Source organism: Ochotona curzoniae, unplaced genomic scaffold (genome assembly GCF_017591425.1).
Source record: "Ochotona curzoniae isolate NIBS_2020 unplaced genomic scaffold, NIBS_Ocur_1.0 scaffold_4505, whole genome shotgun sequence".
Classification (NCBI taxonomy): Eukaryota; Metazoa; Chordata; class Mammalia; order Lagomorpha; family Ochotonidae; genus Ochotona; species Ochotona curzoniae.
This window is the reverse complement of record NW_024467118.1, coordinates 20,382,196-20,408,796: the sequence shown is the minus strand read 5'-3', so window position 1 is coordinate 20,408,796 and position 26,601 is coordinate 20,382,196.

The following is a 26,601-nucleotide window of genomic DNA, read 5'->3' as shown; positions in this document are numbered from 1 at the left end:
TTTCAAATGGTGATTTCTTTCCACAGTGTCAGTACCTGGGTCATCAGCACAATAAAAACAATTTGTAATTAGCATCTCAAATGGTCTGAGAAATGAAGGCACCAGGAAAATGAAAATGACTCCGTAGGGACCTCCCTCTCTACTGAATTGCCATCTCAATCAATTCCCAAATATTTAAAGGGGTATAAATCAATCTATAGTGATTTCTGCAGGATCATTTGAGTTATTTGGAAAGTAAGTTGTAGTAATATTCTGAGATCTCAAAACTCTTGTGTAGACATACTTATACATGCACACGTGTGCACGCACACTTATACATACACACACACTTACATGCATAGAGCGTCGTCAATATTCTCCAAGTAGTTTTGGGACCTGAATAGGAGAGGAGTACAGTACAAGTGGAAGAGCTTTACATTTTCTTTTTTTTTTTAGCTTATGTTTTAATGGCATTAAGCAATGAAGCATGTAATACTCCCTGATGAGGAAATAATGAGACAGATAAAAAATAAAAGATAAAAGCAGCAGGTGAAAAGATGGACAAATTAGGCCAGTAAAACTTTTGACTTTTAACATCTCCTTCTTCTTTTTTGTAGTCAGTGCCCCCCTCACCCCCTTAACATTTTTTTCTTTGAATCCCATTCTCACTGAATAGAGCCATTAGCTTTGATAACAGACTAAATTATGGCAACCCTGGAAAACATTACCCATTTCTTTTGATTATTTCACCAAGTACTGTAAAAAAATTTTAAGTCTAAGGGTTTTATTTAGTATAAAGAAGTTAGATATCATAGATTGGTCAAGGTGTCCAAAGGCTGGGATTAACCATTCTGGAAATTGAGATTTTATCTCCATAAGGGGAGTGGAGGTTAGAAACCACAAATAACCCTGATTCCACTGCTTTGTTAACCTGCAAGTAAACAAGTCTAGGCAGGCACGGTAGTGAGTTATTGAACATATTATTTACTTACACTTTTATTTATTTTTTCATTTTACTCTAAAGGTGGAGACACAATGAAATGTTCTCATTCTTTTATCAAAGGCCCGTAGAAGCTGTGGCTTTGACCTGGCACAAGTAATACAGGTTGATCATTCAGGTGACAGAGACCAACCACTTGAACCATTAACTACTGCTTTCCATGGTGCACATTAGCCAGAAATTTATCTTGAAGTGGATAAGTAGTTTATCTTGAAGTAGAGAGATGTTTTTCTTTTTCATATCTTTTTCTTTCCTTTTTTTGTTTGTTGTCTCTCATTTTCTTTTATCATCACTGTTTTTATGGGATAAGCATTATGTGAAACCACTTTATTATCTTATTTATTCACTCTACTAACACTGTACATTAGCTCAAATTGTGTCCTCACAGACAATGTTTTTATATTAGCAATTTTCTGCTGAGCAGAAGTTTATATATAGAAGTTGCAGGGGAACAAGCCATAGGGTAGTAACAATATTTTTATTGGATAGTAGCCAATCAGTACAATTGTCACATACTTTCCCAGGTGGTACAGTGCAGCCCACCACAACTTCTATAACCCACCCACATCCTGGAATTGTTTATTACAAAACTATCACAAGTTTACTACAAGATGGGTATGGGACAGGGTAGGCAGGGGGTGGGTGTGACCAAGCTACTGGGAAGTATTCAAATTACCAGAAGAGCTTGTGGGGGGGGTACCTGGAGAGTTCTAGGCTTCTTGCCAATGGCATGGGTCCGCATGGGTCTCAAGGCACTGTTGAGACAGGACAAGGGTCTCAAGGCTTATGCTGAAACCAAGAAGGAGCTTGAGTCTCTAGGCATTCACCAAAACCTTGCTTCTTTTGCACCTCGCATAGGTTGAGTAAGCCGGGACCCTTCCTAACCCTTGTTTGCCCACGACTGAGGAAACAAACCCAGTTCTGATACATGCACACTAAGGTTTGACCAGATATCTTGTGATTTTCCTTTTGGCCAAGACTGCAGTCCAGTGATCCAGCTGCGGACTCCCACAAGAGAGCTTGGTTGATTTCAGACTTGACTCTATTGTGTGCCAGCTAGTGCAGGGTCAGGTTTGGTCTGTCAACTATACCAGTCAACACACATACTGGTGGATATAGCTGCCTGGTCAGTTGTGTCCCAGCCTCAGCTCTCCCACAATCTGACAGGTACAGAAGCCTAGTCAGCTCGGCCCAATCCTAGCCCTGGCCCATATGTGAATTGGCAGGTGTTGGAGCTCAATTCCACTACCTGCAACTCATCCTGGTTCTCACTCATTCCAGAGTGTGTTGTGGACTGGTTCCACCCCAGCCTGCTGAAGACCAAGCCCACTTGCATGCCAAGTGCTTACAGCCTTGCCTGGCATGCCCTGAACCCAGCCCTGACTACCATATTTGCCTAAGGGAGCTGTGACCTAGCAGGAGGATTCCCCAAATTCCCCTATTGGGTCCACTTCCAGCCCCACCCTGGATGTTATGTGTGCTGGTGAGTGCTGCAGCCCCATTTGCATGGTATGTTTTCAGTCCTGGCCTTTGCATGTGCCAACAGGTACTGTAGCTTGGCCTAGAGATTGATCTAGTCCTGTCCCCTTCCTCTATTGTTTTTTTTTTCTCTCATGCAGAGCTTAAAAAACAACCTCCAAGTCCCTCTAACACACACATTCACACACACACACACACACACACACACACACACACACACACACACACACTTCCTCTCTTGGAGTCCCCTTCTGCAGCTATGAAAGAAGCTTTCCTATACACAGCTTGCTGAAATTGTCCCTATGAAAATTCTTTTTTCCTGTGAGGCAATGATCACTATTGCTTACTTCATTCATGTTGAATTCCCTGCAACTACTTATCATCCAGCTGGGGCCAGCAAAAATTTTGTCTTGTTTTTATATTCATCCTTAATAATAAATAAATAAATAAATAAATAAATAAATAAAAGTGACAACTTACGCTTTGTGTTGGGCATTGTTTTTTGGTAATAGGGAATTAAAAGGCAGATTCATCCATATGATAGGGACGGTTTCTTTTCTGTGAATCTCTTGCACGTATTTGTGGCAGCAGCACCAGAAGTATGTTTTCCCCTTTCAATTCTTTCATCTTGTGTTCAGGTTTGAACCAAATTAAATTTTGTGATATGGCCTAGCTGGTTGGGAGTGCTCGTGCTGCTCGCTGCGACCTTGCACGGGCACCGCTCGGCCTTGGGAGTTGTAGGTCTTACTTTTGTCTTGTGTTTCTCCTTGCAACAATGCTTCAGTGTTCCAGTCACCAAGCTGATTGCACTTTTGTCACTTTGTCCGTTATTGACATGCCTGTGCTCAGTTATCTGCTGAAATGCAGACAGACTCAAGGGAAGGAGAAAAATGTAAAATTAAAAGAATTGGTTTAGAAAAATGCATTCAAGAGATAATTATTTCGGGCTATCAGCAAGTGTAGAAATAACACTGTAGTGACTATTTGGGAATGAAACAGTCGTTGGACGGAGTAGACTGCACAGATCTCTACACTTAATCTTTTAAACAATTTCTGAGAATATTTTTTATTCCTTGCCGCATATCATAATTGTAGCTACTTATTTACCTGAACCTATTATTTTACAATGCTTGCAGTTTTTTCTGAAATCATATAAAGCATCCACTCTTATTTGAAATCCTTTTCATAGGAATGTTTGTAGATGGAATTCGTTTTATTACTAGGTAGCATGCGCATTTTCAAATATGTGCAAAGAAAAGATTTTATTTCCCTTAAGATATTGTGCCCTTCCCAATTCCAGCTTCTATTTTCTAAACTACATTTTATTTCAAATATATGTCCTCAGTCATGCACAAACACCCTATTACTCTACTGAAAAATGGTAGGTTTTATTAAAGTGTGCAGTTAAAACTATATATTATTCAAGTTATGCTGAGCAAGTATTGGTTTGTCATAGGGTTACAGAGCCTCATTCAACCAGAAAAAAGGATGCAAAGGAGATGGCAGTGACACTGAGAGTATTGGGGGCATTCTCCCCCAATACTGAAGGAAGAACTGCCTCTTCCCTTCCTATTCACAACAGGCTGCTTGCCTTCAGTCTTTGCGACACTTCCGCTTTAAGGACACGTCTGATCCTGCACGTGCTTTTGAGAATACCAGAGTAAGTGCTGGGTTCTTCTTCTTTTTATAAGTCATGATGAATATCTGGACTCTATTTTGAGAAAGCTTATCTAAGACTGGATTAAAGGATTTTACAAGGCCAGCATTTTAGATATTTCATATCCTCTGGTTTGGACCTGGATAAAATCTCTTTCTTCACCTGAGTTTAAATTCAAGTCCTGCTAATTACCCAATATCTGACCTCTTGCAATTTAATTAACCTCCAGCATTGTGGTTTCCTTATCCGCAAATCCAAATACTATCTACCTCACTGATTAGTTATGAACTTTATAGATTATAGGAGTAAAATGTCAGGCTGGTAGTCAGCACTTAGCAGATGAAAAGATTTATTATTCTGCACATCCTACTCAGCCACATGGAGCCCTCCCTTAGTGAAGTCCAGGGCCTTGGAAGATTGGATTTTGCTGAGTTGAGGGGACGTTGAAGGGAATGCTTGCCCCAGAGTTGCAAGAACACTAGCTGAGCCCCACTCTGCATTTCTCAGTATGTTCTTTTAGGACACAAATGGAAAGATCCAGAGTCATGAGAAAGACATTAATTAGAAAAGTTTTCAAAACTTTGTACTTCAATCCAAATAATAAATTGTGTAATAAATGCATTACTTACATTGGTGTGATGCTACTTTCCTTGGTTTAGATTTTTGATTTGAAATTTTTGATTTTGAAATTCTCAGTGAAATGGGAGGTGTTATGGCATCTTCAACTCTCTTAATTTCAGATGAAAGATCCAGTTGTGTGGGGGAACAGGGAGACGGGAAGGAAATCAATGAGAAAAAGTGCATCATTGTTCATTTTATTTTCATATTTTGGAACCAGGGGACTCAGATTTCATCTAACAAGTATGCAAAAATTAAGACTGTTCAAATCTGCTAAAATGTTGCGTGAGGTCCAGGGGCAATCCTTATGAGACCATTCTCCCTGGGCCTCTGCCTTACCGTGCCATGTTTGTACACAATGTGAGTATTGGTCAGCAAGTTGGCATTTAAGCCCTGAGAGGAAAAATGTCCCAGTTACAGGAGAAACTCTCCATGTGACAGGAAGTTTCCCATTTGGCCCTCATCATTTGACCGGAAATCATACTTTCAAGATGCAAACAAAGGAAATACCCAGCCATTTCTTACTTGGCTGAGAAACCAGCAAGGGTCTTCCCCACAGGTTGCCATCGAGACAAAGAAGTATCAGGAACCCTTAAAAACCCAGAAAACTCCCTGATCACCAGTGGCTTGCCCTCTCACTTTTAAAGAGGCACCCCATTACCCAGGTCTCCTGGGAGGTGCTTTCTTATTCCTTCTTGTTTTCTCATTCACCTTGCTAATATATATATTTTTTAATTTGCATCCAAATCCCAGGTTTTGATTTCCATATTAAGCTCAGGAAAGAAGCCATGGAGCTCTGCCTGCAACAAAAATCATCACAGAACAAGAATGAATACTCAAATCAAACTTGGCTAAAAAAGCCTGGTGCTGTGATTTCTCTGGGGAGTTTGTAAAGTGGTTCCTCATCAACCTGTCCCCACTGTAACGAGAGGCATGATTTCTACATCATTAATTATTGTTAAATTAAGATTTTTATTATCCTTCATGACTCAAATTTCTTATAAGCATGTTAAGATTCTAAGTATTCCAAGGAAACATCTTTTCTGGAAGACAATTTGTATGCATCTTCTCTGGTCTATTTCTTCAAGATTCAATTCATCCACTTGGAGTCTGACAATGAGTCACAGAAAGGCGTTTCTGACTCTAAACTAGCAAACTAACAAAAAAAACTTCTAGAGCTTCAAGTTTTTGTCTGCTGGCATCGTCACCTGCGTGCTATGCAAACATGTTAAGTCTCTGAGCAGTAAACACATGTGCAGACACACACACACACACACTCACAGCAATTCACAGGAACACAGAGAAAAAATGTTGCAAATACATAGAGCAAGTAAAATTTACACAGAGCTAGGTTTCTTCTGACGTGTGTGAGTCAACAACTATATGAGAACGAAAGCTATGAAGCAAACCTTAAGAACAGAGTTGGGTAAAATAACAGATGTTTGATTTTTCATCACAGAAGAAATAGGAAGTGATACGTTTCAGAGTTAAGAATGCTCTAAGATTTGTGGCGAATACAATTAAGGTCAAATTTGGACAGACTTATATATATATATATATGAACATATATAAACTTATATATAAGTACACCATATATGAACGTATATAGTGTATTTAATAAAACCTCGTGAATGTATTATTCAAAACACTCCAGAGTTCTTCATATAAGTTGTTTCTCTTCTTAGATATACTACCCTGATTTATTTTCCTACTCAATTGCCTGTTCAAATCTTATTAAGTTTTGTCTCAGGATAGCTTGCTTAGACTATTTTGTTAAAATTTACCCTTCCCAAACCTCTGCTCAGTCACTTTAGATCTGACTTTTACTTGACATTTTAAGAAATCATTTTAAGTTAATAAGTTCAGGTTTTTCACAACGTGTCCTCGTTGGTAAGAACTCAGTCAGACTGTACTTCACTCTCCATCACCTCTGACTTGTAGTTGAGAACATCGTAGTCACTTTTGAAAGGAGTCTGTGTGAACCACATTCCCAAATCTACACATGTTTAGATTCTGAGAAACCCAAGTATGTTTTCTAATACAGTGAGACTCTCTTCTGACAAAAAGACAAATACCCAGGTGGCTTTACCACTGAGCTTACAGTCTCCTCAGAGACACAGTGTCTGGGATCTGGGCAACCACTCAGTGGTAAAGCACTTGACATGATCCCATTAGTTGAACTTGAGCTAGAACTCTGACACCTCACTGCTGAAGCCACTTATGTACTTGTGTCTTGATAACTCACCCTAGCTATTCCAAAGATGTTATGACCACATGGATGTTGCACACTGCATAGTTTCTCTGCACACAGAATTCATGTTTGTATGAGTGTTGTTACAAGATCATCTCACAAAGACAGTGTTATTGATGATTTCATGAAAGTTTCAAAGGACTGACAAAGCAAGTTATCTTGAAGTAGATGAAGGTCCAGGTGACCATCAGGGAGAAAATATGCTTATAAACAAAGATTTCATATTATAGAGTACAGAATTAGGTGTTATTTTACCATACTTAGTTACAATATGCTTTGCTTCTATAGGCAGGGCAATGATCACATTAATACTATTTGATGAATTAGTACATTCCAAACTATTAAAATTAAAATAAAGGAGGGAAGCTGACATCAAATGAGTAAGTGTGTGTCTGCCAATATACGTGATCTTTCAGTAGTATTATAACTCATATTTTATTGAATTCATAGTTTTATTGAATTCACATTACAGAATTTTTTCTAGCAATGAACTTTATATATTTATAATGAAATGTCAGTTCAATTCTGCGTACAATCACAAAATTTCAAATAGTCATTACAAAAGAATGATATTTAGGTTTTATTTTCTGTCTTGAATGTATTTGGTAGAGATTTAAAGTTTTTCCTTAAAAAAAGGAATTTCTGGGCCTGGCACAGTGGCCTAGCAGATAAAGTCCTTGTCTTTAAGGTGCCAGGATCCCATATGGGCACTGGTTCTAATCCTGGCAGGTCCACTTCCCATCCAGCTCCCTACCTGTGGCCTGGGAAAGCAGTCCAGGATGGCCCAAAGCCTTGGGACCCTACACCCATGTGGGAGACCCAGAAGAAGTTCATGGCTCCTGGCTTCTGATTGGCGCAGCATCGGCCATTGTACTTACTTGGCTTGTGAATCATCGGACGGAAGATTTTTCCTCTCTGTCTTGCCTCCTAACTGTATATCTGACTTTGTAATGAAAATATAATAAATCTTAAAAAAAAAAGGAATTTCTGATGATTCAGCAAGAGCAGTGGGCCAGGACAAGATAATAGCAGGAGAGAATTTTATAGGCTCTCATTTTCATGCCGTCTAAGCATTTACTCATCCATTCTATTAATGAAAAAAGGGTATAGAAAAAAACATATAGAGAGAATTGTGTGTGTATCTTATTTCTGGAAAAGGAGGATTAAAAATATTGTAGGAATGACTTCCAGATTTTTTGAGAAAAATTTAAGATACATATATATTTACATATACATCTCAATTTTTCTCAAAAATTATGTATGTATTTTTAAAAGAATATGGTATAATTTGTAAGTCTATCAATGTTTACTATTGAAAGGAATGACATGGATGTGGAAACTGAAGTATGGTGAAAAATTAACACAGCTAGAGCTATGTACTAATTTAGTGGCCTTAATAACTTACTTTGTTTGATCAAACATAACCTCAAAATTTCAATTAAGATATAAACATTGCTAAAAATTATATGATTATTTTTGTTCTGGTACCTGGCTTTTTGTAAGTACCAATGGACTTACCAAATTCCTAGTTTTCATTAAGTGTTATTACAATTTATGTATTTTATATGTGTCTAAAACAATTTAGCTTGATCTCAAACATTTCCTATAGGATTCATAATGTTTGTTATATATCTAAAATTGGGAAAAATATTACATAATTACACCATTTAAAAATTCAGTAGAATTTTCTATTCTTATATATCAGCAAATTGTGCAAAAATCCTTTTTTTTCATGGAACTTCTGACAAGCAAAATCTATTTTTTTATTGTTTTCTGTGCTTTATTTATTTATTTGTACATCCATCCAAATTAACTGATGCTGTATCTCGATTTCATAAGAATAAATTGAAATGTTAAGTAAGAAATAGACCAAAAAAATCTTACAATGTAATATACAAATGATTTTTTCTGAAAAAAAAAAAAACAGCCTAGTAAGATCTTAGTTTTTTCTCTTAAGTACCATTATCCTGTTTTGCTTTGTGTTGTGTTGTAGTCACTTATTATTATTGTTGAAAATGCTTTTTTTTTCACTCCTTTTTGCTTAATCTCCCATGACCAATAGAAAAAATAGACTGCGTATATATGTGCTGCGCCTTTGGTAAATGGTCTTTGTTCGTGATGTGTGATTTCTGGATTTGCAAGCTATGAATGTGGATGAATGTGGATAATGCTTATTATGGTTCTATGCTTCATGCTGCTTACCTAACTTGCAAATGTATTGTGAGGATTAATGCCTTTGTAAAGTACCTTACTACTGCACTTTCCATTAGAGAGAATGGCTCATACACATTACAAAAATCACCCAGTGGAAATAAAATTATACATATACTTAGAATCCTCTGAACTTGCAGTAAGGTAAATTTTAATGAGACAAACATTTTCTATAGCTATGAAATGCATTCTTGGCGATCAAAAAAGTGTTGAAGTGCCATGAAGAGAAGAATTTAAAGGAATGTATCAGAAATTGAGTGTAATTGTCAGCATTAGTCAAATAGCATTTAGGAAACAGTAAGTTATCTGCATTTGGCTTGTATAATCAGTCAACCTTATAAAAACAGATATGGCTTTTAAAACTCTATATAACTAATTCCTCTAGATAATATAACTTTCCATTATAAGCTACAAATTTAATAGATCATAAAACTACACTAATAATCCGATACTGTGCATTTTGGCCCCACAATTGCCACCTAGTGACTATTAAAAATAAATGAATCTCTTATGTAGTGAACTGAAAATCCTGAGCCAATGTATCACAAGTCTATATATCTATAACCATGAGCATACACCACACAGTCATGCATATAACAAAGTACATTTTCTCAATCTTTTGCTTTCTTATTTTATTACTGCTAGTTTCTCAAAATGATCACTTTGACAAAGTGCAATGCTACAGCCCCCAGCTCCCAGTTTTGTGCTCCGCTTTGGTTGATTATCACCCCTTTCCTGGAAGCTCTTGACTGTGATACAGTGACTAGCAGATTAAATCATGGCAATGTAAGTCTTGGCCAGACACTTCTCCTATTTGCACATGCTCCACTTGGTCCTGGGACAAGATGACTGATCCTGATGCTTTGGTCGGGCTGAATACATCCCTACACTGACATGTGAGTATTCACTTCTTAACTCACATGCTTTGAATGTGGACAAAAACATAAGCATGTTTGCAGTTTCTGTTTGATGACTCAAACATTAAGATTCAGAATCAACTTGTACTCCTTGATAGGTTTTGTTTTCTCTCCTATGGAATAAACCAGGTGTCTTCACAGTGGGAGAATCCAAAACCAGGGAATGAGGAAAACATGATGAGCAAAATGAAATGTCCTCCTTCACGCTGACCTGGAACCCCAATTTTCCTTTTGCTAGTGTAACTGCTCTGTTCGTAAGGGGTTGTGAAGCATAATTTCTACTCTCAGCTTGAGCTAATTCTTTCTGTTTTCTTCCTTAGATAGTGAAAGACTTTTGAGGGCATTTGCTATCATTTACAGTCATTTGTGTGTGAGTAGTTTGCGATTAGGACAATTCTATTTTCTAAAATATGGTATCAGATCAGATATACATCTTAGCGTACAGTGGCTGTTCGGTAAGTGCAATTGTATGACTTAATGTTTATGTCTCTTGCTCTGTCTTATTTTAAATAAATTTAAACAATAATTATTGCATAGAATGAACAAAGATAATCATAAATGACACAGTTGATTTTGAACAACAATCATCACAGGCTGTGGCTTTGCCCAGAACAACACAATATAAAGGACTGTTAACCACAGCAGCTTGCTCAGGTTGGAAATGGAGGCTATATGCAATTTAAAAAAAATAGGAAATGAGACAGACCCAAGATAGACTATAAAAGCACGGTAGCTAAGGGGAAGCCCATTTCTCTAAGGAGGGAGGTTGACCTACAAGTCTCACTGTATCAACATTTTATTGGGTCTATTTGGTAGTCAAATTACAGGAACTGATGTGGCACAATTTTAATAGTCATGTCTTATACTGATGTTAACCAGTCAAGGCCTGATGATAAGGAAATAACGGCGTGACCAGGTGCAGACATCAGCCTGTGACAGTCTCAAGGATATCTGTGTCATTGGACTGTCGCCCACAGATCCTTGACCCTGGGCTCGGACTTTTTCCCACAAGTGAACTGTTTCTAATAGAGTCTGAATGAGGAATGTGTGTTAACTCAAGATTTGAGGTACTGTTTGCCCACAGTTATTTCTTTAAAAGGTGACTGCAGCATAAAGCCTCCAAGATACACACATCTGAGTATGCTAGGAGACCCATACAGCACATCCCACAATGCGATCTGAGCCCATGAGAGGTGTTAATAACTGGCCTCCTCAGACTGGCCTGCAGACCAAGCTGGGAAGCTCAAAACATGACTGGAGCTGTTAAGAAAGCTGATGGGTAAGATCGGTGTGTTCACAGATTTTTTCAATAAACTGCTGGCTCAATTATTGGAATATGAGAACCTGGGGACAATTAGAATTTGAATATGATACACCACGTAAGTAAACAACTGAGCAGCTCTAATTTAAAATACAATCTTTGGATTCCCAGTGAGTGGTTTTTGTTTCCTTAATTTGCTTATGCATAAATCACTAACTCTGTAAAATGAATTATTTCTATAATAATGAATTGACCATTTTTAAAATATTATTTTTTAAAGATTTATTCTTTTTTATTGGAAAGTTAGATTTGCACAGAGAAGGAAAGACAGAGAAAAGAATCTTGGGTCTGCTACTCCACTCCCCAAGTGGCCGCAACAGCCGGAACTAAGCAGATCTGAAACCAGGAGCATCCTCAGGATCTCCCATGTGGGTGAAGAGTTCCAAGCATTTGGGCAATCCTCCAGGCCACAAGCAGAAAGTTGGAAAGCAAGTGCCAGGATTTGAACATGAATCCACATGGAACCCTGGTGCAAGCACCTCAGGACTTTAGCCACTAGGCTACCAAGCTGAATCCAAATTTAACATTTTAAGTAGAACATCAATTCCTATTCTTTCTCTTATATTGTAGTGTATTAAAAATACAATTCTGATATTATCAATGTAATTTATAAATTGGAATACTATTAATAATTTTCTAAAAGATGAATGCATTTCACGGATCTCCTGAATATGAAAATAACCATCTTGAACCATAATACTTGAAATGGATAATATGCGATATTTTATAGTTCTGACTACATGTTATTTTCTAGAATTTCTTTGATTTTTTAAAGATTTATTTATTTTTATTACAAATTCAGATATGCAGCAAAGAGGAGAAACAAAGTAGAAAAACTTCTGTCTGATAATTTACTCCCCAAGTGACCACAATGGCCAGTGCTATGCTGATCCAAAACCAGGAGTCAAGAAATTTCTCCAGGTCTCCCACATGGGTGCAGGCTCCCAAGGCTTTGGCTGTCCTTCATTGCATTCCCAGGCCACAAGCAGGGAGCTGGATGGGAAGCAGGACTGCTAGGATTAGAATTGGTGCTCATATGTGATCCTGAAAGGTGAGGACTTTAGCTGCTAGGCCATTGCACTGGCCTGGTTTTTTTAAATTGTTACGTTGGGGCCCGGCGCGGTGGCGCAAGTGGTTAAGTCCTCGCCTTGCACGCCCGGGATCCCATATGGGCGCCGGTTCTGGTCCCGGCAGCCCCGCTTCCCTTCCAGCTCCCTGCCTGTGGCCTGGGAAAGCAGTTGAGGACGGCCCGAAGCTTTGGGACCCTGCACCCGCGTGGGAGACCCGGAAGAGGCTCCTGGCTTCGGATCGGCATAGTATCGGCCCGTTGCGCTCACTTGGGGAGTGAATCATCGGATGGAAGATCTTCCTCTCTGTCTCTCCTCTCTGTATATCCGCCTTTCCAATAAAAAATAATAAAAATAAATCTTTAAAAAAAAAATTGTTACGTTGAATTAGATTGTGGGCAATCCATAATTGTTTTTTCAGGATATCTCCAAATACTTCTTCTGTAGCTTCTTTTCCCTTTAGAAAACCAGACTCAGCTCTAGCCAGTTGGGGTGTGAGATGGTGCCCCTGGCTGGCTGGCTAACTTTGGAAGCAGTCATCTTAAAACACAGTTGCATCTTGCTTATTTAGTATATTAACTACTTGTTGATCTTTCCCTTGGTTACCTCATTTCCCTTATATTTCACCTTCTTCTATTAGGCTCCTAATCCATCGTTTTGTCATTGCTGCTCTTCAGTACTACCAAAAATAGCATGATCCACAAACAGTATGTTCTGGTCTTTCTTCTGTAAGACTACTATCCTGAAAAAGGATTGCATCAATGCTTCCATTTCGAGGCTGTGTGATTTAGTTTAATATGCTAATTCACACAGTCATACCATTTTGTTTGATCTATGAAGCTAAAAGGTAATACATTGTTTGTGTGAATGTTTAGCAAAACATTTAAAATGTCCATTGAGATGTCTCTTCATCATGTCAGAGTAACTAGGTCCCAGTTCTGATGCTGGTTTCAGCTTCCTGAAAATATGTACCCTTCATGGCACCAAGTCCCAAGTACTTGGTTCCTCACCATCCAATAGGGAGTCCAAGTGTGAGTTTTCAACTTGGTTCAATGTCAGCTGTAATAGGGAGTAGGAAGCTAACGAACGGTAAGAAAATCTGTCTGTATTTCTCTCTCTCTCTCTTTGCATCTTTGGCTACCTGATGGCATAACCAATAAAAAGTAAACATAATGTTAATTATTATTCAATGAAATAACTGGAGATCAAATGTAAATTCTATGGCATACAACATAATAATAAAAAATCATAAGTTGGGACTACTAAAGGAAAGCAGAAAGAAAATATTACACACATCTGTTTCACCTAACTCAAAAACAAAAATAAGAACAAACCAGAAGCATATTGTTTCATAAATATTTTTGTTTGCTGTTTATTATTTTTCAGGTGTTATTTTAAGGGCTTTGCAGACATTAATTCACTTAATGCTTATCAAAGTCCTAGCAATTAGTGGCTAATACTATCTCCACTACACATTAACGTTAGGAAACACAGAAGTGAAATAGCTTAGTGAATGGCATATATATCTATATCTATATCTATATCTATATCTATATATATACTTGTTTTTCAAAATTCTAAAATAGAAATCAATGACACACTTGTAATCATAGTTAGTGGTACATAATGATGTAAAAATACCTGGAAAATAAAGTATATATATGGGAAACCATTTTAAAGGTAGTTTAAACAGCACAAATTTCTCATATAACCTTACATAAGAAATTTATGACAACATAATGTATTTTAACGCATTAGACACCAAAGTAAGAGCTCCTTATTCACACCAAAAGCACACCAATCCTTTTTGGATTCTATAGAGGAAAGTATATTTCCATGTGCATGATATTTATCTTGAGTAACTTAGGTCAAATAAAATTCAATCAGAATCAAATCATTTGACTTATATATGAAAATGAACAAAAGTAGAAGTCATTCACATGAGTCTCCATTTATTTTTAAAATAAAAACCACTCAGAAATATTCAGCACTACTACATCAAGAGTTGTCAAATAAATTAGGACTTAGGACTTAACCTTTTTTCTTTTTCTTTTCATTCCTCTGCATGTGTCATAACTTGAAACAAGCAAAGAAATGAAACTGAAATGTGTATGGACAAAAATAGAAAGCAGAATTGTTGCTGAATTCTTTTAGTATTTTGTAATAGTATTTGAATCATTTACTAAAAGATGAGCAAGAATCACAATATATTCACATATACACACACATATTTACATGCATGCTTATATGTATAATATCTGAATAATATAAATGTGGTTTATATTATAGCAGTTAAGGAAGTAAAAGTGACTGCCAAAGTAACTGCATTTTAAAATTTTTTTTAAAGATTTATTTTTATTTTCTTATTGGAAAGGCGGATATACAGAGAGGAGAGACAGAGAGGAAGATCTTCCGTCCAATGATTCACTCCCTGAGTGAGCGCAACGGGCCGATACTATGCCGATCCGAAGTCAGGAGCCTCTTCCGGGTCTCCCACGCGGGTACAGGATCCCAAAGCTTTGGGCCGTCCTCGACTGCTTTCCCAGGCCACAGGCAGGGAGCTGGAAGAGAAGTGGGGCTGCGGGGATTAGAACCGGCGCCCATGTGGGGTCCTGGGTCATGCAAGGCAAGGACCTTAACCACTGCGCCATCGTGCTGGGCCCAGTAAGTGCGTTTTAACTCTACTTTTCTGTATCTATTGCCATGTAAAAATGTTCAAGTTATTTAATAACTTAGTTACCTAATTTGTACCATATGTAATAATGAGATACAGTACACTTACGATCTGCAAGAATTCTCACAGTGTTTATGCAGCATGAAGACAGGTGTAACAGAAAGCCACTTCGATTCTTCCTTCAAATCACACTCGTTTGCAGACATTTCTCTTTGCCCGTGTATGCCTTGTCGTATACTTCTTGGATACCAAAAGATGTTTCCATTGGTTAAACCTACAACACAAGATTCATTTTAACAAAACATGTAGTGCCTTGGGCCATCATAATTGCCGACTGAAGGCTCCTTGCTTTATATAGCTTCGGACTACTTTAATTTTTAGATGTATGCAAAGAAGACAGTCTAAAATAAATTTGCTGTTTTCCATCATGCTTGTGTCCCTTTTGCTTTCCCACTCTGGCATCCGGAAGGATGCACTGGTGAGTCTGGATGCAGTCACAAGTGGAATTCTAATGGGAGTCAGAGGAGGCACCTGAAGTCATTCTGGTTGGAGTACTTTTGTGTTGTCTTCAGCCGATATGTCTGCTCGCAAGAGAAATTGTCACATTTAATGATAGTCTCATTTACATTCTGGTGAGTCCTTGGCCAATGTCAAGGCATTCAATCACATTCCTCTGCTTTTTATATATTACAACTTTTTTTTTCTGTCCAAATAACTTTTATATTCATTAAATCACTGAAATGCATCCAGCTTTAATCTTTGATCAAAGGGGAAAGAGTTACCCCACAAAATGTGTTTTTAAGCCTAATGATTTAATTTTTTTTAATTTTGTGTAAGATACAGGAAAAAGGGAAAGGCAGTGGAAGAGAGGGTGAGAACTCCTACCCACTTCACTTAACAGGGATCCACAATAACCTTTCACTGTCTCAACATAGTCTTTATATTTTTAAATTATGAAGGGGGAATCACATACCCAATGCAATGTCCCAGTTCTAATAAAAATATAGAAACTTCCCATGCTGTTCCTATGAAGCTTACTGTAAAAATACATCCCCCCCCTTTTTTTTTAAAGATTTATTTTTATTATTTTTTCACTGGAAAGGCAGATATACAGAGAGGAGAGACAGAGAGGAAGATCTTCCGTCCGATGATTCACTCCCTGAGTGAGTGCAACGGACGATGCTATGCCAATCCGAAGCCAGGAGCCTCTTCCGGGTCTCCCACGCGGGTGCAGGGTCCCAAAGCTTTGGGCTGTCCTTGACTGCTTTCCCGGGCCACAGGCAGGGAGCTGGAAGGGAAGCGGGGCTGCCGGGATTAGAACCGGCGCCCATATGGGATCACGGGCGTGCAAGGCGAGGACCTTTAACCACTTGCGCCACCGCGCCGGGCCCTACATCCCCTTTTAAAGATGCATTGATAAGGACCTAAGCACACCAAATATGTATGGAAAATCTATAAGGTCTTTCATGCTTGAGTCTTCAACTAGAGTTGAATAGAATGTAGTTAGTTATAGATCACAAAATAAACCATTTTTACAAAACTCCTTCGGAATTGGGCAGACTTGACATTAATTCTCATTTATTCTATTTTTAAGATTTTTAAAATTTTTTATTGGAATAGTGGATACACTGAGAGGAGATGAGATGAGAAGAAGATGATTTTGTCTGATGGTTCACTCCCCAAGCGGCCTCGATGGCCAGAGCTGAACTGATCCTAAGCCAAGAGTCTGGAGCCTCTTCCAGGTCTCCCACACAGGTGCAGGGTCCCAAGGTTTTTGGCCATTCTCTACCGCTTTCTCCGGCGACAAACAGGGAGCTGGATGGGAAGTGGGGCTGCCAGGATTAGAACCTGCGCCCATATGGGATTCTAGTGCATTCAAGGTGGGGACTTCAGCTGCTAGGCCATGGCGCCAGGCTCTAGAGTATATCTTTCATAACACATGCACCACTCATGACACTTCATTTCCCAGCTTAGTGAGATATAATTGACAAGTAAAATTCCTATATATTGATGTACATTGTGATGTTTGATACCTTTGTACATTTGGAAGTGATGAGGAAATTCAAGACAACTAGCAAATCCATCACCTGTATATGGAATCTAAGGAAGGCTCATATGGAAATGGCCAGACAGAATGTTTTTACCAGATGTTAAGGAATAGGCAGGTTGAGAAGCCTAGTCACATAGTTCAAGTTCCCAGTTATAAATCAAATGAGACATGGAGATTTAATATACAGCATTGAAAGTGGAATTTATACATTATTAATTATTACAATCAATATGTCATTTCATTTTCCAAGGCGCCAAAGTGGATACCACATTACTTTCAGTCTTCAGATCACAAAGACGCAGCTTTGTTATGGCTGCTTTTCAGGCTACCCTGGTATTTTATGACCTTGAAATTTAAAGGTGTGCTGATAAAGATATTTTGGCTTTTGAGGTGGTGTCCTTGAATAGACATTTGTCTGATATCTTTCTCATGATTAGATTTGAGTAATGTGTTTTTGAGAGGAGGCCACAGAGGGAAAGTGCCATTCTGAACGCATCACATCAAGGTTATGCACTATCAATACGACTTGTCACTATTGATGCTAGTCTTAATCTCCTAGTTGAAGCATTGTTTGTCAAATTCTGGAACTGCAAGGTTACTGTTCTTTACTTTCCCTCTCCTGTAGTGCTGAAATATTTGAAGGAAAGTCAACATATTCAGTAAAGCTTCAGGGGTGGGAGACTGCTCTATATCTCTTTAAGGTAAGTATATTTATATAACTTATTAATAAGTCATATGTATGGGGGAACTTATCTGGCTTTATTTACCAAACCATCTATTATCACTGAAGAGTAACAGATAAATATTTTGTCATTTCGGTTATTACCTAATTCTGTATTCTTTGGTCTTTTACATTTTGATACTCTGACATTGTATTTTTTTTGTGACCTTGGGATATTTGCCTCTCACCTGGTTAGTCAACTCCCAGAAAAAGTCAACAAGTCACTCCCCAAGTGCACAAACAACCAATTTCGATTCAGTACCCCAACCATCACCCATATAGAAATTATTCTATGTGCTGAACCATGTGCACCTGCTCTTACTGTCTCAAGCCCAAGGCTGAGACAGTCAGTCTCTATGGTACAGAGCCCTCTGAAATTATCCAAGTTTGAAAATCTCTACCTACTTACATTGTCTCAGCAGTTCCTTTAATGTGACATGAATATCACATTAAAATCCCTTGACGAAAAAACTTGATTGCTTCCTGTGTCCCCTAATCAGCATTTATTCATCCATGTCGTGTTAGAAGTCCCGCTGAGCATATGTGATTATAACGAACTGTCGGTTAGGTGCACTTGATCTCATCTCATGGCTTTATCATACCAAACAAACAAACTGATGCCTAATAAACCATGTGACCTTACTCCATTTTTTTTTAATCCACTAGTTACTGACTTCGGCTATTAGAAGCTCTTTAAGCTTTTTCAGTGGGCCCTTCTCTAACAGATGCACCTTTTCGTGTGTGTGTGTGTGAGAGAGTCTATGTATGTGTTTTAAAGTCAATCATTTGTTCAGCACTTCCTTTCTGATACTACAAGAAATCCAAGGCCCATAGTGAATATTTAGTGCTTTTGCTGTAGAATTACCCAGTTGTATTTTGATTCTTTTATTAGAACCTGGTAACAGAACATACTATGAGATCTGCCACTGTGATAAAGGAGGTTAAAACCATTGCTTGACATGCTGTCATTCCTATTTGCAGTGTTATCTGCTTTGATCAAAATTCCTGGCAAAGTGCCTGGCATGGTAAGAGAAGATTAGCCAAGAACTTGGGCCCCTGAAACCCATGTGGAAGAGAGGATAGAGTTCTTGGCTTTGGCCTAGTGAAGAACTGGCATTTGAATCCTTCTGTGCGGTAAACCAATGGGTAGAAGACTTGCATCATGAAAACAAGGTATGTTTATTGCTAAAAAGATCCCTCTTAGCAAATACAGAAAAGGAGCATCCACTAGGCTGATTGGTGCCTATATGCATGTGCAACTCTTTCTATTCTGTGATAGACACGTTTTTGGTTGTTTCTGTTGTTGTTTTAACTAAAAGCTTTTTTCCTGAATCATATCTGAAGAGTACATTTATAAAATAGTTCAGTACATATGCAAACATGGATGAATCATTCTTAATTTCCACCAGCAATAATTTGGAGTGCTTTTGCTCACATCCTTTGTCAGAAAATACTGCAATTAAAACTTTGGATTTTATACCTTATGATAGTTATATAATAGTGCCACAGTATTCTCCCAATTGGTAGAACTGGAATGATATGTGAGATTGAGACTCTTTTCATGTTTTTGTTTTCCACCTGCTTATATTCCATAGTGAGATGTCTGGTAAGATCCTTAACCCTCATTTTTTGTTTAAAAAATATCCTTAGTTTGTACCTTCTTTTAACACAGAATGAGAGCTGGACGGTGGGATAGACAGAAAGAGAGAGTCTCTTGTCTCTCTCCTTAAATATCAGCAAAAGCAGGGCTGAGCCATGCTGAAACCAGGAGCAGAATCTGCTTCCAGGTATGCCATGGGGTGATGGGGGTCCAAGCACTGACATCATCTGCTACCTCCAGCATAAACAGGACGCTCAGTCGGACAGAAGGGCAGGGACGTGATGATACCGTGACACTGGATTCGGGTGTCCTAAGTGGCAACTTCACATATGCCACAGCATCTGTTCTTCAGAAAAGAGGAAGTTAAAAATTCTATTTTTAAAATTTTTGTTGAGCATATATATATAACATAAATTCATATATATGTGACATAAATTTATATATATATATATAAATTTTTCAAGAATCATCTTTTTAAAATTTATTTTATAGTCCAATGATTTAAATTGGATACATTTGGGCACGGTAGATATTTGACATGAAAAATAACTGTATCAGAATGGGCACCAGAAAAATAGCAACTCATGTTACACATAAGAGCTAGAAAATATTTTTCTGTCTGATCACGTGTTACAAATCCTGAGAATGTTATCCGCTGAGCAAATCAAGTCCTACCTCATAATTAAATATTACTTGTGAATACAAAAATGTGTTTAATTTTTCTGTCAAAGTCAGTGGCATACTTCATAGAGTGTTCAGTATGTGATACATAGGGTTACGAATGGGGTGAGCATGTTTATTGACTACCTAAAGGAATGTCCTCCTGGAATTGGAAGACAGAGAGCATCTAAAATAGTTGGAATAGATTGACAGTTTGACAGTGACTATCAGAACATGGTGCACTGCTCTCTGCAGAATTCATAGGATTTGTTCCTCCTTAGTTGAATCACAGAGCACTGGCCTTGTATTTGCCACATGAATTGCCTATAAACTGATGGATTGATTTTAATTTGACCTCCGCAGATTTTGTCACCCCCTGAGGTATTAGTCTTACTTTGTTCCAGACCTTTGCATTGAACTCTGCTTTGGACACTACCCTTTCTCTAAAAATGTGTCCCTGGGGCCCCAGACAGGCTGTCAGTCATAACTTTTTGGGGCATGACAAATATGGTGTGCCAAGGTCTTTAGTGTTTTTTTTTTGCCAGTTTTTTTTTGCCAGTTTTTTTTTTGTTAAAGAAAGTGCAAGTCATTTGTTCGAAGGAATAATTCAAGGTTAAGCAGTTAATGGAAGAAAATAACTCATTCACTTTTAAGTAGCATAGTTGCGCATGATTCTACAACCTGTTAAATTCACATAAGCATGTTTACAGGTACACCAACTAACAGAGGGAAAAGTGCTATAAAATATAAATCATGTTCTAACTTTGCAATTATTATACATTTGCCAAGATACTCTCAGTGGCAAGAAATCTGATTTAATAATGAATTCATATGGCTTATCTCTTAACAATACTTTATTATCCGTTTACTGAAGTTGCAATTTGGAGAGAAATAAGAACCAGAGGAACAGCCAAAGAGCTCTTCTATCTGCTATTTTACTCCCCAGATTGCTGCCATGCTAGGGCTGGGCCAGGCCAAACCAGGAACTTGTTCTAAATCCCAAATCAGTGACAGGGTCCAAATACTCGGGCCATCTTCCACTGCTTTCCCAGGCTCTTTTGCAGAGAATTTCCTGAAAAATAAAGCAATGGGAACAGGAATCAGCACCAATAGGGGTTGTTGGATTCACAGGCGGTGGTTTAAGCATGATGCCACAACCATGGCCACTGTTTTCTCACATCACAATTTATATTAATAGTAGCTTATGTGTATATACATAATCTATATATTAAATATAATGGTAAATTATAAAGCTATGTTCAAAATTATTAAAATTATAAAAATATATAAATTACATAAAATTAAGCAATCTTCATTTTATATTTTGCTTAATCATTTGAATAAATCATATTTACCTTCAATGTTTAATAAAAATGATTAATTTCCATAGCTACACTAAGAAAAGTTGAGGATTTATAATTTACAATAAAAAATACTACTTAGTTTGTATATAGATTATATACATTATCATATATGTGTTCATATTATATATAGGCATATTGGAGATGGAAACAATATTTTATACTTCTTGCTTTAATTATTTCAAAATGTTTATTTTTGTGTAATTTGATGAAGTTTTAAAATTTTGCTTTGACAGAGAAATAGAGATCTTCCATACACTGATTCACTTTCCAAATGTCTGCATGATATGTAAGATTGAATGTAGAAAAGACTGAAAAATATTAGCTAAAATACAGTTACTCATTTTGCAAGCTTACTTTTACATATATAGTATGTGAGTTTTTCACCATTCTGTTTAAGACCAGTATTGAAATATAAAATCTTTAAAATATTTTATAAAAAGAAAGACATCATAATGTTTACCTTCATGCATAGCTAGGAAATGTAAACATTCAAATACATATTCCTAGAAAGTTTGAACTTCTAGCAAGTCTTGACAGATCATGCAATGAAAGAGTAAGTTTATTCTTAGAAAATAACATGAAGTTATAAAGGGGACAAAATTGCTGGGTACAGAATACTGAAAATAGATTTTTGTCATACATATCTTGACAATAAGTGCTGAAGTAATAGAATTCATGAATATCATTGGTGTTTATGTACATGTCCTGAAAATATTTGTAACGCACAAATGGATTATAATACTAAAAGTCTCCTTAAGACTTTGTTTTGCAGTTTTCTTTGTGTGACTAGCAAAGCAACTTTCTTTTTATCTCTTTGTGCATACAAACATGGACATACCTGCATGTAGGCACATTTTGCAAAAACAAGCAAATTTTTAATTATACTTTATAAGTGATGTCAGCTCAAATTTTTAAGATACAATATTTCATCTTTATAATGTAATAATGAGGACTATTAAATTCATAAAACTGCAAAAAAATTGACCATTATAGCCATTATGGCCATAATTATAAGCCATATAATTATCACCATATATTATACTGAAAAGTATATATTACATTCTTAAGTCATAAGACTTAAAAAAATAGGGAATATAAAATCATGCCAATCTTTAACTCTGAGTATTATTCTTAATGTTAGTTACTATTACATTTATAATTACGCTTGTCACAAATTGTATTTACCTTAATGTGTTGAGTTCCTCTAAGACAATTTTATGTGTTAGAAAAGAAAGCTTAAATCAAGAAATCTAGAAATATTGTTTCAGTGACTATTAAGCTCCTATTTCACATATTTAATTTCCACTCATTTGTAAAACCTAGGAAGCATATTTTTTTACAATGACTTATAAGAAACAATGCAATAACTATTTTATCTAAAATATTTTATACAAATAAGCTTTCACATTGCCTGAAATCATACAAAGAATTTTCAAGTTATACTTATTTAAAGGAAAACTAACATTTCCACACTTAAATATTTTAATCAGTTAAAACATTTATCAATCACCAATTTTTATGATCCACCCTCTTGTAGGTTTCTCCTGTGTAGAAGTAGACAAAACAACATTACTTTCCTGACAAAAATTCTATTACAGTTGTCACCAGGTAAAAAGAAAAAATAAGCAATTTCAAAGATAAATTAAAAAATGTAAGACAGACAAAAATACTTGAGTAATGGTGGCTACATGGGGAAGGAAGTACCATAGAGACAGCATAGAGGTTCTACCAATTTATATAACCTGGTGAAGAAAGACATTTCTAATAATGTGTCATTTACATGTGGACAGAGGAATCAAAGCAATCCATTTAGATGCTTCCCTGTGGGCAAAATGTTAAAAAGTGTCCATGCAGTGAACGCTTGCAGACCCATCAAGGATTGCTCAGAGGCTTAGCTGAACAGGAAGGAGGAGAAGCAACCTGGAAGAGGCAAAAAGATGATGGATCACAGAGAGTTTCAAAATGATGATGGTGGCCAAAGATTGCACGGTGCTCCATACAACTTTAGATATCCTTTAGACTATGATGGAAAGCTACATAGAGTTAAGAGCAGCAGTGAGACCTTAATGACAAGTTATCCTAGCATCACTGTAATCTCTGCAGAAGAGGAAGTGTGTGAGGTTGGTTTCGTGGTGTAATGGGATAAGCCACCATTTGCTGCAATGACATCTCATATGGATGCCTCTAGGTATTCCGTTTACCGCACTTTATGATCCAGTGCCCTGCAAATGACCTAGAAAAAGCAGCAGAAGATGGCACAAGCTGTTGGGTGACTCAGGTAAAGGTTCTGGCTGCTGTCCCTTGCTCTGACCCGGTCCTGATTGTTATAGACATTTGGGCAATGATTCAGCAGGTCCATGATCTTTGTCTCTCAGCCCTGCTCTTTCTGTAACTCTGACTTTCAAGTAAATAAATAAATCTTTAAAAAACAAAGCAAAAAAACAACTAAGAGTGAAAATAGGTGACATACTGAAAAGCTGTTTGAGTATAGGTTAGGAATTATGTGATTTTAATATGTAGTGTCTGTTTTTGACATCTGTTTTGAGGATAGCACAAAAATGATTGGCTCCCGCATCTTTCTGTGATGTACAAAAATAATTAGAAGTGATATCAAGGTCAAAATAATTTAAATATGATTGTATAACTCAAAGTAAGTTGATACTAATGTTGTGACTTGCTTATCTTGATGTACTGGTATTTATTGACAAATGTGCTGAGCGTGTCCTATTGCATTCCCCATTGCTAATTAATATCAAAACGGACAGAGGGGCACAACATTTGATATCACTTTAGCATTTGTGATAAAAATTTTAGCAACTGTCATACTGATATTAGGAAACAAACGTATCTAGAAAACTTTCATTGATAGTTGAATGAGAATTTGCTCCAAAAATGCTCCTTGGCCTCAGAAAATGATTCATCAACAGAAACCATGAGAAAATTAAAGCCCTACCCAGGAACTTGACCTTAGGATGATCTACCAAGAGACTGAGTGGATTTGAAAGTTAGCTCTGCTCAATACTATGACTTCCTACAGGTGTGCATTCTTGGGGCGGGGGAGGTAAGCAAAGCTTACTCAAATGGTTGGACTCACAACCCATGTCAAGAAGCACAGATTGGATTCTTAACTCCCAGAAACTAGCTTCTTCTGCTCCATCCAGTGATGTTGAGGACGTGTAATTAATCAACCAGCTGATGGGAGATCACTGTTTTTTTCTCTCTTTCTCTCCTCATTTCAAATAAACACAGATCTAATCCCGGCAGCCCTGCTTCCCATCTAGCTCCCTGATTGTGGCCTGGGAAAGCAGTTGAGGACGGCCCAAAGACTTGGGACCCTGCACCCATGTGGGAGACCCAGAAAGAAATCTTCCTCTCTGTCTCTCCTCCTCTCTGTATATCCGCCTTTCCAATAAAAATAAAAAAAATAAGTCTTTAAAAAATACTCACCTAGATGTTTCATGTAGTGGGGATAATTCGGTTCATGATTTTCTAATTTCTACATAGAGAATCTCTAATTATCATTTCTTCAAAATTAAGCAGAACTTCATGAAAGTTTGAAATTAAGTGAAACTTAGAAAAAGAAAAGGAGTAATAGTTCTTAATAAAGATGTGACATAAAGGAATTTCAAGAGAAAACATAGATAGAAATATGACTGTGGTCCAGATAAAATGGATGTTCTTTTGAGGGGAGTTAGATACCACTGGAGCAAATGTGAAGGGAAAATCAACTGGCAACATTTCCAAACTATCCAAACCACTTGAACAGAACCCTCGGATTATGTACACGTTGAGACTCCAGGTTTATCTAAGGTGGCGGTTCCTTATCGCTGGATACTTGGACATGTAAAAAGTCATGAGTGGATTCCCCCTTTGTCTCTCCCCTTCCGCCAGAAACAAGAAGAAATATCAAATGTAGAAGCAATGAGAACATCCCATTTTCCCTAAACCTCAATCCTTCACACCCTGATCCACCCTGAAACCATCATAACAATATAATGTATATGTATGAAAAACATAAACTGCAGAGGTCCTTCAGATATCACAAAGGAGATGGAGGCTTGAATCATTACCCAAGGTCACAAGCAATTAAGATCACTTTTAAAAGTGGGAGATACAATGGTTATATGTCTTAAAAAAAAAACCTGGTGGGATGGCTTTGCTTGACTATGAAATCATATATTGAAATACTGGAATAACAGTGGTCAACTAAATAAATTGCCAAATGGGCATGAAGATCAAGATAAAGGAAACAAATGTTATGACTGAAATTGAGGAGAAAAACAAAATAAGAAAATTAGAAATTGATTCAGGTTTTAAGAGTGGTTATTGGAAATGCCGTGAATGAAAATAAGAAAATAAGAAAATTAGACTGTGTATATATTATTTCTTCACAAAGACAAAAGGTGAAAATACAATTTGTTTCAAGAATAGGAAATACGTTATTCATCCAAAGTGGCAGAAAATTAATGACAGGTCTACTCACTAACCAAATAAGTAATTCAAAGGAAAACTTATTAAGCTATGTAGGATAGTAACTAGCCTAATTTCAGAGCAGTCAACTCTAGCAAGAATCAAAAAGCTAAAAGATCAGAAAAATTGAATGCATGTAATTATAGAAGATAGGAGCTCGTGAAAGACTGATTTAATTGCTTAGTTAGTATGTGGAAAAAGGAGTTAAAATATGTTTAGCTTTTACATTTAGGGGAAAAAGTAGGATAGCTAGAATGTCAACCAATTTTAATTGGTTTGTTGATTTTTCATGATGTCTACTGTATTGCTTTTCAATTACATCATGAATCACAAATACAGACACACACACACACATATTATATATATATACATAGTTGGGAATATTAAATGGATATTATTCATAAGCACACTAAACAATTTTGACCCTACAGATTTGTAAGAAGATATATTGATCATTGTCTCAGTCAGTTCCCAACTGATTTAACCATTTATTGAGCTAAAGCCATTATGACACTCTGCAGTTTTACATCCTGTATGGGCAGAAGATAGGAGTGTATATGTG